At 41.3% G+C, this 15,841-nt stretch overlaps 1 protein-coding gene across 1 annotated transcript in view; it reads right to left on the bottom strand.

Annotated features, from left to right (window-relative positions):
- Window positions 1-15,251: 15,251 nt before the first annotated feature.
- PHOX2B (paired like homeobox 2B) overlaps window positions 15,252-15,841 on the bottom strand; it is a 3,394-nt gene continuing 2,804 nt past the window's right edge. Inside the window, exon 3 of the mRNA XM_085059069.1 lies at window positions 15,252-15,841. This exon is cut by the window's right edge and continues 1,019 nt beyond it. The gene's annotated coding sequence lies outside the window, so the exon portion shown is untranslated.

Below are 15,841 nucleotides of genomic sequence, written 5' to 3'. Positions count from 1 at the left end.
TATAGCAATATATCCCCATCATTCAGATTGAAAGTGTCACCTCCAAATGCACTTTCCTGGGACCACATCTAAACATTGCCAGGTGAGAACACAGTGGTTATTTTTCCAAAGGATGTTAAGTGTAGGGGTTTTTTTAGTCTAATTACATACTTTTCTTAGGAAAATTCTGGTGAGTGATTTGGCATCTGTGTTGTCCAATAATTAATACTAATGTATTGAAGTAGACTAGATTGCAGCATGAGCTTTCAGTGTTGGACTTTGTGCTATTATGCAAGTCTTGGTTTAAAGCATTTCCTGGCTGATACACAATGATAACATTCAGATAATTTCCAACCTGAGGGTGAAACTGAGCTGTCTGAACTGTTTCATGCAATGTGTGATGATGGCAATGCTGGGAAGTAATGGCAGAGGCAAATCAGCCAGCCTGAACTCTCATTGTCCCCATTTGGCTTCTGCCAAAGCTGTTGTCTCTCAGAGCATTTGTCACAGATACACCGGGGTGCACAGCAGTTGAAAAGCCATTATCTCTTTCAAAAGTAGTGACTAATGTGCTTTTGCCCACAGCAATGTGGAAAGTCACAGGAAGATTTTGCTGTAGAATCAGCTGTGTTTTCCTTGTGGAAAAGCTGCTGCATTTTCCAATTTTTTTTTTTTTTTGAGAAATAGAGGTATTTATTTCTTGCAAATCTTTGCTGGTAGCTTTCTCCGTGTATTTCTTCTGGAACTGTTGACTGGTATTTTTATATCTTTTTGTCCTTAGCAAAAAGGCAATTTTAAGATTTTTTTTTTTTCTCAGAGTGAAACAGTATTTCGTTTGACTGGATGATACTGCCCAGTGTAATTACATGTGGTTTGATACTCAAAACTAAAAGCACCTTTAAAAAAAAAAAATCATGACATCTTTTACTTTTCTGCCTGTGGTGGCAGCCCATCTACCACCTAATATTCTGCAACATGAGGGCCAGTGTGTCCCACCTGGTAGCAATGCACAATGGTGAATCAAAATTATCACACCTATCTGATGCCCTCACTGCACTGTGTTTTACACAGAAAAGAATGGTGCTTGTAGTTCATTGCAAGGCTTGCCTCATTAAATCATCTTTGCAGACAATGGACTTCCAAGAAACCTTTGGAAAGACCAAACTCCAAGGAGCTCAGGTGGTGGCACTGCCTTTGCAGTGATTGCTTTCAGTGTTGGGGCTGAAGGGGAAGAAGAAAGCTTTTCACTTGCATAAGCTGCAAATTATCCATGCAGTTGGGTTTGTATCTGGGAAAAAAAGCTTGCATGATTATGTACAGTGACATTTATAGCAACTCCATTAGGTGGTACAATAACTGCATTTTTTCAGACGGGGCTATGTGTTAATAGCTAAATAACTGAGCAAGGTATTGGTGCAGATAAACAGTTTATGATGGAATCTAATCACTCGATACTTGGTTTTCTCAATATCTCTATCCTGAATGCTTAAAATCTGCTTACAGCATGAATACAATTAAACATATAGATCTATTTCTCTTTGCTGCATCAAGGCTCTTCAAGCATGTGGCTGTTTTCACACACTTGCAGCTAAGAGGCTTCATGTGCTGTTACCCCAGGAGCTGAAGACTTATATTGTACTAGGTAAACTTTGAAGCAAAAAGTGATCTACTTTAGTTCCTAACCATCTGTAGGCAAGGTAAAAAGAAAAAGTGAATAAATCATTGGATGCAGAAGAGGCATGTGTGCTAACTTCCAGGAACTGTGTACCTATCTTGGAAAAACTACTTCAACAAGGATCAAGCTCTCAAACGGGTAAATGGTGGAGTTGCAGCGCTTCTCCCCTCTTGTTCTCAGCCTAGGACATAACCAGTTTCTCAGCCTTGTTCTGCACACCAGTTAAATCCAGCTGTGCCCCCATGGCACATCCCAGCTAGCTCTGCACAGCCACCTGCTCAGCACAGCCTAGCCCAGCTCAGAGCCCCGCTGCTCTCTCTGCTCCTTTGCTGTACATCTGCTACAGACAGTTTCAGGTTTTCCCTCAGATGCTGGGGATTTTGATTTTTAGCCAGAAACTCTTCTCAGCTGATCAATACAGCACTTCTCAGCTTCTTCCTGTGCATGTGCAGTTAGAACAAAGGTCTGTAAACTAACCAAGGTTGCTGCTTGGTGGGCTTTGGAAAGACTCCTGCAAGCAGGGCAGCACTGCCTGCTGGGAGGGTGCTCTAGCAGAAATATGTGCATAAGAAGAGGGTTGGAGCAGCCCAAGTGTGGCAAAACTCTGTGCCTCCTGAACTAAGACTCTTTATTAAAACCTTGTGACCTAGCAAGCAAATGTAAGACATGTCTCTCCACAGGCTGCCATAGTACTTTTCATCATGGAATGGTGATAAAGTCTACAATACCATTTTATTTGTTTACAGTTTTAAGGCAATATATATCTCCTTTGACAGTACTGAGCTGAAGCTTGAATACAAATATCAAATACTTATTCTTGCAGTAATATAAAATAACTTACATTAGATTTTGAATAATTTTGAATGCCACAATATACGAGTACAAAATGCCAGGGACTTGGACACAGCTGGGTTTTCAAGGTTACCTGGTTGCAAACTCCCACATAAGCACACATCATTAGCAGGCCTCAAGTCAGGTACAGTGCCACTGGTCTTAAGTGAAAGCATAGGTACCTAAAATTGGTTTTTCACATTTTCAGAGCCCATCATCACCAGAAAACAGTGAAGGCCTTTTCAATTGTTAGTTGAATCAGATTTAAAAACACCTTTGTGAGACAGAAAAATACTGTTATACCTGTACTTAGAAATGGATACATGGGTCACAGGTCCATTTAATTTGTGCAGAGAATGAATGTCTTCGCTAGTGAATTTAGTTTAGCCTACAACTTGACAATAAACATGCTTGAAACTCCGAGGAAAACCAAACCAAACAAAAGTATGCATTTACCGGCGACTGTGACTACAGCACAGTGACTGTGAAGCTCAGAAGGACCAGGCTATCTGAGTAGTGCAGCAAAAATCACCAGAGCAAGAAGCCCTTCAGCATGGAGTCAGCCTGTCTAGGAGCACAGCAGCAGCAGCACAGCTTGCCCTGCCTACACCAGAGCACCAGGAGCAGCCGGCTGAGCTGCAGCCAGCTGAGCATCGCCATGCAGGCAGCTGTTGTTGGGCACACAGACCTGTTGGCGTTGGCAGATCCATTCCTGTGCTCACAGCTGAGTGGGGCAAGGGGAACCCTTCTAGGGAAATGCTCTTTTGAGAGAAAAGATGGCAAAAAGTATTCCTTTTCTGGAAGAAAGGAGATTTAAAAGTTGTAAGCAGAGTGTTTTCATGAGTGATGCCTGCCACAGTGGGGCAGGAACTGTGGTTTATTTTCTGGTGTTCTCTACAGGGTTGATTTCTTAGCTAATGATATTACCTTGGCTTCATATGTCTTATCTGTGGAGAAGGAGAGATGGAAATATCCACACTGCTGTTCCGACAGCCTTCTGCCTGGAGAATAACAGACATCTTATCTTAGTAAAATAATTGTAAAACAATCTAAAATTTTTTTGCTGAAGGAGAAGTGAAGAAAAGGTTTTTCACTAAGTTTTGGTGCCAAATCAGCTTTTCCAGTTAATTGTAAAATGACTCAAAGGAATGCTCCACATGGTGCTTATCCTTTGGAGGGGGTTATGCCATGTAACATGCCTGCTGGGATGCTGGGATGTGACAGGATGTGCTCCATCCATACAAGCCACATGCATGTGGCAAGCTCCCCCTGCAAAGAGCAGGCAGCAGCCTGGGGGGCTGCCTCTGAGAGCAGATGTTTGGGGTCATCTATTGTTTTTCTTGCCTGTTCTGCAGGGATTTGTGATGTGAAGTGCCACTTACGTGCTCATTACATGTCAAAAACCTGATTTCCCAGGAAAATGATGGCCCACACAAGGTAGGTCTGACCTATAGCTGAACAAGTGGTCCTGCTGACTCAGCAGTGACCTGCAGCTCTGTGTAGGATAAGAATCTGGAAAGTAACCTGAGCTTACTGCTGGAGAGGTAGCCAGAGCTAGGCTGGGCTGAAAGGAGAACATGGAATTCAAAAGATTTGTGCATTAACTGTTAGATCAATTCATCCAAAACAAATACTGTAAAAATAAACTGCGGAGATGTTACCTGTATTCTGCACCAGAAATTTAACATATGTTTCAAAACAAAAAAATCCACCCTTTCCTTTGGACTTTGCCAGACATTGCAATAGCAGTATTTTCTGAACTGAGTCTATTGACAGATGAGGACATTAAATAATTAAAAAGATTCTTTCATCTCAGTGAAACCTTCACTAGGAGAAAATAAACAAACAGGGCAAAACTGTCCAGATCGTGCTCCTACTTTAAGTCATGACAAGTGTTGTGACAGTGACTGCTGCCACACAGCTAAAGGACTAAGGCACTTTGTAAATCAAATTTCAAGTAAAGAGATTGGTTTGCGGATCCTCCTCGGCGTGGAGTCACAAGCTGTCAGAGTGTATTAGCATTACGTTACTGGAGTAAAAAGCAAAACAAATTAAGATGTTTAACAGCTGAAATCTGAAACAAAATTGTGTTTAATGCTGAAAATCTTGTTAACATATTTTCAGGCTTCCCTTTCCCCAGATATTAAATCTCAGTGTGTTTGCGAGCATCTTTTTATCACACATAGAAACCTACTGTGGGAGAATAAGAACCATACACAACATATGGTAAGGATGGGTGTTTCACCCTGCATGCAAAATTCTCTTCAGCATTGCTGCAGCATCCAGCAGCACATGGGGAGATTTTAAGGACCAGGAGAGATGCACAGCTGGAATTCCCTGTGTGTCTGAGGTGGCAGAAAGCATTGCATCAACAGCAACGGGCCCAAACTGAAGATTGCACATGCTGTAGCATTTAATGTGAGGGGTAATTTGAACTCCCAAACTGGTTTTTCTTTCATATTGGCTCCTACAATGAAAGAACCATTAAGGGGTTTAGTGATCTTCCAAGACTCTGCTTCCAGCAGAAAATTGGCTCCTTCTCCTTGGACACAAGACCAATTTTTAATTGAATTTCAAGAGATGATGGATGTTGTACTTTATTCCAAGTCTATATGCTAAATTAACAAGGCTGTCTGCTTAGTTTCCTCTTTTGAAACCACATTGAGATGAGTTTCTGCTAATTCTCTTACACAGGGCATTAGACATGTGAACCGAGTCCTTACTCAAGAGTTGAAATTATAGGCTTTTTTGCCAAGCTTGTTACTTTGGGTAATAATTTGAGCTATGAGGCAGCAACAATAATTTGCTTCCCAAAAAAGGCTTACCAGTTGAATTATTTCAAATGGAATAAAACTAAACATATCTTTTCATCAAAGTATTTAAAAAAATATTAATTAACTCTTAAAAGTCTATCTTAGGGTAGGGACCATTCCACTAAATTTGTACATTTAGTGTTTGTTTTTCCCTCATGCTCCCCCAGTTACTTTTAAAGGTAACAGAAAATCCCTCAGGGGTACTTCAGATAACAGAATATGTTTAGCCTGCATTAGGTTTATTTATCCAGTTATTAATTAGCATGTTAGCAGATTCTGTTGATTAGTGAAATATTTGATTTGGTGAAACACAGAAAAAAAGGCACAGAAGAGAATGTTTTTCTTAACTCTGGCTACTGCAGTAATATTTACATAGTAATGTACATGAAGAAGGTGCCTCACAGAGGTAAGCCATTGGGAAGGCAATTTAGAGTAAAATTTTGGGCTGAACAGAGAAAATTTGAAGGCAAAACTCTGACCAACTGGGGAAAACCAGGAACCAGCTCTATTAAGTCTATGTATCATGTTCTACCAGCAGGAGCTGGGCTGTTTCCTGAAAATACTGGGGTGGCCAAAAAGGACCCAGGACCTCTAGGGCTGTGGTTGGGATTACTTGAAGAGCAATGAGCCTACAGCTAGGAACACCTTTGCATGTATGGCTATTCTCTCTAAATTTGAATGTTTAAAAGCAATTGTGTTTGTAATTGTAAAGTGGCCCAGGATGGCATTAACAGTCAATGGTTTCCTTTTGGCAGCACAGACCTAGCAGGTCTTTTGATTTCACAGGCAGCTTTTGAGATGGATTGAGCAAAGTGGCCACATGGAATGGGGTTTGCACTTCATTTGTCACAAAATTGTGTTTCTCAACTGGAAAAAAGAAACCAATGCAAAAATACAGCTGTCAGTGTCTTCATCAAGAGGAAGTCAAACGCAGAGATGATGTGTGTCAGCTAATTAAAGCAACAGGAAGAAAAAGTGGAGTAGAAACAGCTGAGTAATTTAAGCATGGAATGAATAGTATAATATAACACATTTAGTATAATTGAATAATGGCCTTCCCACAGGTGACACAAGGTAGAAAAGCATGTTCAGGTCTTTATTCAGCTGTGATTATGCTTCCAAACAGAAGCTTATTAAATAAAATAGGAATAAAATACCAATTCTTTCTTATAGCTTTGTATTTCAAAAATATTTCAGTCCTACCTATGTCAGACACCAGTCTCTTCCTAGTCTTCCCTTGCATGGAGGTTGCCAAAGATTCCCTTTTTGTTCATGTTTTCTGCTGCAACAGAATGACTCAGAACCAGTTTTAATTATGTCTGTAGCCTGAATGATCCTGCAGAGCTCATCATTAGGTCCTGGGAGAAGCTAATGGCTTATCTGTTCTGTATAATTGTTTGAGTCTTCTTTTCTATCAGCTTTCCATCAATGACATCTCATTTGTTTGAGTTGTATGCCAGTGAGTCAACTACTCAGCCCAGGACTTTAAAAATTAAAAAATACGCTCTGGCAACAAAATAAAAAACATTTTGAATTTATTTCCTTAGAACGTGAAATTGGTGTGAGTTTTGAAATACTGTATCCTCACGGAGCTGTGCTGAATCCTCATGGTCAGAAGTAAATATGTTTTTATAACTATGGTTTGTCTAACTCAATGACACAAGTGATTAAGAAATTTGTGCCTCCTGACATAGTAGCAGAAAACATTTAACAGTTTTGCCACTGATTGTAAGCAATAATTTTAATATCTTTGTCCAGCAGTCAGCAGCATGGTTAATACCCAGTTTGTCAAAGTCACAAATCCCTTTTAATGCTGCACAAATAGAAGCCCCTCTGCTAAAAGTAAGTTTTTCTTTCACAGCTCCTTGAAGCATGAGGTGGTGGTTTTGTCAGCAGCACAGGCTTGTTGGCAGCCATGGCAACACCTGGCCGTTTTGAGACCTGTCATTGCAACTCCCTAAACTGTGTGGCAGTTTGGTGCCAGGGGTGGAAGGGTGGTTCCAGGTGCTCATGGAAAAGAGAACTGAACAGCTTTCATGGAGGAAAACTGTTTGGAGACAATTCATAACCTCAGTGAGCAAACAAGTGACATATAAAAGCAGGTTTGTTGCACTGTGTGGCAATGGGTTGGACAATCCCCTGGAGCCCTGCTGCCATTTGTGGGTGGATGGAGACTGTGATTGCTGCGACAGAATAAATAGTTATTATGGAGGAGAAAAAATTGCATTTCTAGTGCACATGTCTGCTGTGCAAAAAATTCAATACACCTCAAAAGAAACATGTCCGAGCTTTTACCTCTGTGCACGAAATTCTGGGAGACATGACTCCTCCTGGATAGCAGGAGGCTCCCAGCTGAAATCTGAGTTCTCTGCCTGAAACTGCCATGCTGAAGAAGCCCCATCAGAAAACACACCCCTTGGGGCTAATTTAACAGCAAGGGGGAAAAGAGATAACTGAATCTAAATTGGTCTGGAAAATGCAAAAGAAACACACAGAGAAGTTTCTGAGCCCACACTGGCAGGCTGTGAAGAGATTTTGGCACACCTGAGTTTCAGTGGGATCACAGCTCTCTGTCTCCCCCCTACCTTCTCCTCTGCCTGAGGACTGAGAGAGTCTTTAAAGGTCTCTCTTGAAACCATTATTGGTTGAAACTTCTCAGGAGCAGTAGGTCCAGACAAACCTCATGGATTCAGGTGTGTTACAAGGCTCTTCACGCTGTGCTAGGACTACTTTCATTTCAGAGCACTGTTGCGCCTTTAGTTCAGTTGACCCTTAATCCTCATATACTGACAATACTGGCATGTATTGCCATTTTGGGGTATTTGCTCCCCAGATATTAAGATATTTTCCTTCAATAAAATTATTGATTAAGATTGTTTACCCCCTACAGCTATTTTTATTCCTTCATGGGAGTGCCAACATCAACACAGAGCTCCTCTTGCCTTTCTGTAACTCTGCCTTCTCAGGAAGGCTCTTCAAGAGCACCAGCAGCTTTCACGTAGACAAGCCTGAGAGGAAAGAGCAGTGACCTCAGCACTGGCAGGGAATTAAGTCTATTATCTAATGGGGTTTCTTTTTCCATTTCTAAATAATGGGATTCTATTAGACCAAAGTGTAGTCGCACCATAATGATAATTTATTGTATAGCATATCTGAATTTTGCCTTTTATAAATCATAGAGAATTACAATACACAGTTATATAATTGAATCTTCTCTTGTATCATTAATATTTTTCATTGTTTAGAGAAACCCCTTTTTGTTCAGAATTCACATGTAACTGGGTTTAGAAATTACAAGGGGTTTAATATGTCTATTTTTATGTGATTAAATATTTTAAATTTTATTACTTTTAAATCTTTTGTAAAAATTCTTTAGAAGCATTTTATACTTATGAGGGTTTGTACATATAATTCTCGACAATTTTAAAGACAAATCTACGCAAAAGTTTGTGTGTATATCTCCTAAAATCTCAACAACAGCAAAATGTCATGATCTTTGAAAGGAAATAATTGAGGTTAATTAATTCCCACACTGACATTTAAATGTATTAGTGGTATACACCAGTGAAAGTATTGATCAGTGAAAGTAATCAGCAATAATAGGAAAAATTAATCACTTTTGAAGATTTATTTTACTTCAGCTGTGGAATGTACTGTGGCCAGGATTGAAGTTGACCCTGTGAATATAACAGGGACTTTTATATGCAAGGAAGAAGACAATAAAGACATGTAAATGAGGGAAATCTGGGAGGGCATGTTTTAATTTGCTATTAGGATATTGAAATAAGGAATGGGGTACAGCCTAGACTTGTGATCTACTATTCGTAAACTCATTTCTGGAATTGAACGGCACAAATTGATTTAGAAGAGCACACAAGAAATTTATCAGTGGAAAATTTTTGTTAAAGGTCTCACCTTCAGTTAGTGGAGATTGACTTACACCCTGAAATGGGTGGGTTTATGTCAGAAACTTTTCAGAGTATTTTATTAACTGAAGCTGTACCACCTGGATATTCTTACTTAAGAGCTCAATTATTTTCTGAATTCAGTTAAAATCTTCACATCAACCCAGTCTGGTGGAACTGAGTCTCAGTTTGACTATCTAGTTACTGGAAGTATCTCTTTTTTCTGGTTCTAAAGTAGGCTAAGGCAGGAATCAAATGATAACACTGTTATATGTTGTCCTATTTTTTTCTCCCAACCAGATTAGGAGGGAGGTCAAGAGATGCAGTCACCAAAAGGTGAGATTAAATGGGTAAAACCCTAAAGTTTCTGGTCCAACTTCTCCACTCTTTACAGTGTTTTAGTATTCATACTCACTATTATACAGTACAGCACCATATAATACCAATTATTGATACAAATAACTTTTCCACTTCTCTTGAATGATATGTAGCCTTGATCCTTCTTACCACTTTTCTGTGAATGCCACCAGATTTGGTAGTCAGTGAATCAGCCCAGAAATACTCTAGGAGCGCTACATTCCCTGTGGGAATTGATTATGATGGGAGTGAAAGGCTTAGACGTCCATCTAGAGCATCCTCTTTTCCTGCATCAGGACAAAACCACCCACACCACGTTTATCTAACTTTTTGTCTCCATATAGATAGTCCTAGTGATAATTAGATCTGTGTGTTTAAAGCATCACTGTTCTAAGACAGGCTGTCACATAATGCATTACAAGTGCATGCAGTAGCAGCAGATAGAGTTTTACCTTCCAGATGCAAGAAGATTCTGTTACTAAAAATGGAGACACACAGTTTGTACAGAAAGTGTGTATCTTTGGCATTAAAGTGAGTTCCTCAGATGTTTGCATGCTAGTTGTGGAAGCATTTTGTTTGCAATATTATCTATGCAGATTCCTGAACTGCTTATTTTCAGAGTTCACCCCTTTTGGTAACCTTTTTAAAAATAATACAAATCTTTTGGTAGCTGTTTCTAGAAACAGTTTGATATTGTGAAATAAATACAGGGCCAAGATCTTCTGAATTCTCTTGACAATGTTGTTTTGAGATTATTTCAAGCTGTGACGTCAGACTGTTTAAGTTTAAAAAAAAAAAAAAAAAGTAGGAATAACCTGAAGCTTGTGACAGCCTGTGGAGCATATCTGTGTAACTGTACATTGCATTGAACTCCACTGACACAGTCATGATAAACCTCAGTGAGAATTAAAATTTCTACCTTGTAGCAGCTCTGCTGTTGCTCCCCATCTTGAAAGCTGAGGCAAAGCACCCAAGGACTCACTGAAGCTGAATTCTCTTCTAGGTTCTCTGGAAGAGAGTCCTACAAGCCCCAGGAAGCCACAGTGGTGGAAAGTTGCTGGGAGCATCACATAAGGAAGGCAAGCCAATGCTGAGTCCAACCCAGCCTGTTTATGATTACTCACAAAGAGGCAGGTGGAGGGAAGAGGTTATTCCTGGCTCCTCTTGGAAATGAGCCCTAGAATGTAACTAACTGCTGGGTGCCACGGCTGGCTGTAGTGGGTCAGCTCCTGTGTCATTAGGAAAGAGAGGCAGTGGGCTGGGAAAGTTAGACAGCTGCTGCTGCTGTAGCTGCAGCTGCATGAACACCCTAGTCTCTGCCATGGCTTGAGATAGATGAGCCTCCACCCTTTACTCTTCAAAGCAAAGGTGGGTTTTTAACAGCCCTGAAAGCACAGGTGTTGTGGCTATGCCCTTGGGCAGGGACTACTGCAAGCACTCTCTCAGGAGGTTTCAATAAGTGAATTGATTGTCAAAGGCATTGAATATCCAAACCCCATCTGGGTGCTCTGCCCCTGAAAGGAGCAACCCAAGCTTCCCCAAAAGCCATGTCCATGCCAGATGACCAATTCTCTTATCCACTGGTTTCACAATCTCCACTTCTTTTCTGTAATGAAATAACCACAGAAATTCATAAAATGTGTGCTTTGGTCACCAGATTGGTTTCTCTCTTAGGGGAAATTAATATATTGATTCTATTTCTATAAACATCTCTCTGTGAAACAATACTGAATGCTTCTGAAAACCCCATCCATATGTTAAGCCTGATGATAGATGCCTTAATGCTGACATTAGATTTCAGATTGCTGGACAGGCATACTTTTGCTCACTTGTACTTCCCAAGACTGCTTTGAACTTTTATCTAATATTGTTGATAGACTTTATATGTAATTTAAACACTCTTTGAAGCAGCAAGAGATGTCATTGGCATTCCCTTACTACCTCTCTTTCAGAAAGGAATGGAAGAAGTAGGCCTTAGCTGGTCATAATAGTATGAAATAATACTTCTTTTTAAGAGCAACTGTTTTTATTTCCTGTTGATATGATAGTCATGATAAGGATCAGCCCCAAAGAGGATTTCCTCTCTCCAAAGGATGTTTTCAAGCCTAAAATATGAAATCATATGAGCTTTATTTTCAGGGCTAAACTTTCTTGAGCTGTTTCTGGATTAATTCCCCACAAATCAAGAAGGTGGTTTTCCTCTCAAATCATTCCTTGGCCTACTTGATGAGCTCTTGCATGAAGTACAAGGCACAAATGTGGATTTTTAAGGCAGAGCCAGATTTTAGTAACACCCGAGATGAAGCCACCAGTATATTCCATAGCAGTTTTCAGGTGATAGCTTGTAAAAGACCAAATAAAATCGGTGGCAGAAATAGAAGGCTTTATCTCCCATTGTTTTATGGCTTCATAGTGCTGCTTTACTGATAATGAGGGTAACCTACAAAGTTTTTTGACTCTTAATAATTAATGCTAAATGTGCATCAAGACTAACAGACAGTTACTGGTTTCATTGGTGTCTAGGAATTAACAGTGAGTTTTTGAGTCCAGTTGCCCCTCTGTACAGTGGGGATCCTTTCCATGTAAAGAAACCTCAGATTTTTACTTCAGAAAGAGCTCACACTTCAGACCACAGCAGTAAGCTGACAGCCTTGACAGGAGTCAGGCTCATTCAGGGGATTCCTGCTAGGTACACTTCAACAGTGTCGAAAAAAGATGGGAGGAAAAGAGTATTTAAAAATGTATTCTGATGGACCACAGGCACTTTTCATGACATCAACTTTTCCCATTTGTTGGTAATAGTTTAATAATTCTATTAAATAAATGCAAAAAAAAAATATTCAACAATTTAGACACACTTTTAATTGAAAGGGATTGTGTTTATTAATTGTAGTTTTCCTGTATGCTGACCTCTTATTCCTTATCAGCAAAATTAATGTTTGCATTGTCATGCATCCATCCCCGAGATTCATACTACAATCAGGAATTAATTTTTCTGCCTATGTACTGGAGAGAAGGAAGTGAGAGTGTGTGCAGGAGCCAAATTCAACATTAGAATTGAATCCTAACTTTTGGTATTTACAAGGTCAAACAATGAAACACTCAAATTGCTCCAAACACACAATGTGAATTTACCTCCAAACTCTTCAAAATGCAATGTGTTCATATTGAATTTGAGTTGGATTGTAGAATGAATTATTCTTTATATGAAAAATGTGAGGGGGGTAAAACCAAGAAAAAAAGCAAACCCTACATTAATTTCTTTACTGGAGCATCTTTTGGCTCCTTGGGTCCTTTTGTCCAGACTTCCTTACCCTGTGAGCCTCAGAGCACCTCTTATTGTTAAGGATCATCTTGTCTGTTCAGCTCTCACTGGTCCCACAAGTAAGCAGCCTTTTGACATTCTCTTCCTGCCTGGGCTCCTGCTGGGTTGCCTGTGGCCTTCCCCTAGCTTCTGTGCCTGTAAAGATCACCAGCAACCTTTAGGCTGTTTATTTAGCTAATACTCCTTTTCAAACTCCTGTCTTTGCAGACAGGCAGGAGAAGTAAACTTCATGTATTCGCAAACCATCCATTTCTACCTGACTGAGCAAACATGAAAGCTGAGGCAGTAACCATTGCAGGTGGTCTGTAACAGGCACACTGGTCCTTACAAATGGTGAGCACCATACACCTCATGTCTCACTAAGTTGCCCTTGCTCTGGGGCTGACCTGAATATGGAAGGCAGTGGTTTGGGAAAGGGTTTATGTATCCGTGACAGAGCAGAAGTTTCCAGAAGAACTAATGAGAAGTTTAGATACCTAAGTGGAAAATTGTGATCAGAAATACAGAGTTGATCTTAGCTCTGTACAAACCATTATTGGGAGAGACAATGCATTGTTTGGTACTATCCTAGTATCCCTTCTGCAAGGCATCTTCAGAAACAGGAGAGAGTGGTTCCAGGCCTGGACAAATTGTAGAAGTTTGAGCCTTAGGGATTGTGGGAGATGTAAAGGACACAGGAAGAAGATAGATCATTCAGCTTACAGTGTGAGAAATGAGAGGTCTAGCAGACAGGTAGCTAGACCCACTGTAGGAAACTGAAGCTCTTATATTAGAAATAAAGCCCAAGTTTCAGCAGACGAAAGAGTGAACTTGGCCAAAAAAATAGCGTGTTGTCACCCCTTGATGTTTTCAAATCACAGCTGCATGCCATAAAATGTAACCTCATCATCTTCACACAGCAAGGCCTGACCAGAAGAGATACCTTTAAATAACCCTTGGTTGCTTGCTTTACTGGTAATACAGGTCTCACCTTCCTTAAAAGCTCAGGGGTCAATTCAGCCGCTGTACAGCAGATTGAGCACTGCAGCTTCTCCAGCAGGAAAATCTTTACATGTAGATCACTATTAGCAGAATGGCACTGCAGTCCACAGCTGGGTCATTCCTACAGGCAGTCCATTTACTTTTAACAAAGATATTCGTAGATCATGGAATGACTTTTGGGAGAAAAATCAAAATGGCAAAATCTGCCCACATTAAAACAAAACATATATTAAAAAAATGCATTCAAATTATTTTCCTCCAGAAAATACACTGCTTATTTTATTGTCACGTTTTAAACCTGCTGATCCAAGTATTTTATTCGTGAAACAGCACTTGCTCTATCTGCTATGTTTTTAATCGTGCTGTCCCAGCCCCCAGCCATGCAGATGTTGCACGCTGCAGATGACAAGGCCCTTGCCAAGTTTGCTTCTCTGCCAAACCGACAAACAGACATTTTCTTTTTCCTTTTTTTTTTCACGGACTGCGCCAGAGTCAGACAGAGTTCATTGCCTGCCGTCCCTGCAGCGAACCCGCGAGTGCCCGGCTGCAGGAGCTGCCCTGGCAGGGGGCACCGGGATGAGCGGCGACCCTGGATCTTGGCGGGGAGGGAGGGAGGGAGCCCCTCCTTGTCAGGAGGGTTTTCGAGGGGGCGGGTTGGGGGCTCTACATGGCTAGGCCGAGTGTGTGCAGCTCCCCGCGGGGGCCCGGCACATCAGCCCCGCCGCCCGCTCCCCCGGGCTGGGCAGAGCGGCCGGGCTGCGGGGAGCCCCGGGGCCACCCCGCCGGGGAACTGCCCCGTCCCGGTGCCCCGTCCCGGTGCCCCGTCCCGGTGCCGCCTCCCGCTGCCTCCCGGGCGCTGAACACAGCCCAGTGCCGGCGGATGAGGCCGCCGGGTGGCTCCTGGCCCGGGTGGGAAGCGAGCCCTTGGCCGCGCAGTCCCCGCGGGTAGCCCCGCTCTCTGCCCTCGGTGTCGGCAGAGCGGTTCAGCAGGAGGGCGGCTGTAAGGCTCTCCCCCGGCAGGAGGGATGCTGTGCCCGCTGGCAAACCGGGCCTGTGGTTTGTGCCCGTTTTGTTTACCTTTTAACGGATATCGCTTAATATTGTCCATCTCCAGTTTCCGAGGTAGTGACAAAAGGTCAAATCTGATACAACTTCCTACCCGCAATCAGCCTGTTTGCAAATAATTAATAAGGGCACAATTAGGCAGTAATGATGGGACGCGATTATGGTCTTCCTGATGGTAACGGAGATTGATGCTGCTGAGCACACCTTCTTTTGACGACACAGTTCAGGTTCCGCGGCATGCACCTTCGATCTCTATCAGAAATAATCCCGAGACCTACCCCCAAATAAAGCCTTAACAAGAAGTCAGAAGAGCACCGTAATTATGTTTGCTTTTGGTTTTTATTATCAACAATCAATTAATGGTACACTCTTGGAAAACTATATGCACATGTAGAAATATTTCCCCTTTTAAATAGAAGCATTCATTTTAACCACGTATAAATAAATCTGGAAACCCTGAACATAATTTATGACGATTATGTTCACAAACATATTCCAACAGGTAGGGAAAAGAAAAAAATGAGACGACATGCAACCAATAACAAAAATATATATAATTGCCTGAACCTGGTCTCTCTAAACGCAAAGGGAACCGAACCCGTGAGAACCTTATTTCTCCATAAAGACACGCCATAGAGACTACGAGAAGGGAAAACATTATTTATACGGTCAACTAGACAAGTCTGTACTGATATTAACACTATACAGTTGAGTCACAGAACACAGTTGTATAAAGACACGGGAAAAGAGAAAGCATACCTGGCGACATTCAACTAAGAGCTATAGTTTGTGCCTTTTAAAGTAAAATTAGAAAACCCTAACGGAGATGCCTAAAAACTGCGTAGACCGTGTAATAATAATAATTAATAATAATTAATTAATAATAAATACAGGCCGCACGCCGTGAGGA

The sequence above is a fragment of the Lichenostomus cassidix genome, chromosome 4 (genome assembly GCF_008360975.1).
Source record: "Lichenostomus cassidix isolate B80296 chromosome 4, HeHo_3.0, whole genome shotgun sequence".
Lineage (NCBI taxonomy): Eukaryota > Metazoa > Chordata > Aves > Passeriformes > Meliphagidae > Lichenostomus > Lichenostomus cassidix.
The sequence above is the reverse complement of the archived record's forward strand: the minus strand, read 5'-3'. Positions and strand labels throughout refer to the sequence as shown.